This window comes from Drosophila ananassae (assembly GCF_017639315.1).
Source record: "Drosophila ananassae strain 14024-0371.13 chromosome Y unlocalized genomic scaffold, ASM1763931v2 tig00000097, whole genome shotgun sequence".
NCBI classification, from domain to species: domain Eukaryota; kingdom Metazoa; phylum Arthropoda; class Insecta; order Diptera; family Drosophilidae; genus Drosophila; species Drosophila ananassae.
This window is the reverse complement of record NW_025319059.1, coordinates 264234-264645: the sequence shown is the minus strand read 5'-3', so window position 1 is coordinate 264645 and position 412 is coordinate 264234.

Below are 412 nucleotides of genomic sequence, written 5' to 3'. Positions count from 1 at the left end.
ATGGGGCGATGAGCGGCCGCCTATCAACAAGTGCCTGGGAGTCAACGCCTTGCCGTCGCTTGGGTCCTGACTGAGTGCGCACAGGGGCCGCGAATTCATCACGGCATCGATTCCAACGAGGACGGTCTGCAGCTCCTCTGCGGTCAATCTCGCGTTGCCCTTTGCACGCTTTGCAGATTTGACACCTGCCTCCCATAGTCCGCCCATGTGCGGAGCCCGCGGCGGTATGAACGCAAATACGCATCCTTTTTTTTGATGCGTATTGTCGCAGTTGGTCAGCCTCGTCCTCGATTCGCTCCGACGAAGTTCGTCGCGTTGTCGCAGTGCACGATCTGTGACATCCTCGGCGCCCGACGAAACTTTGAAATGCCAATAAAAAGGAATCAGTTGATAAGTCAGATACTACTTCTAA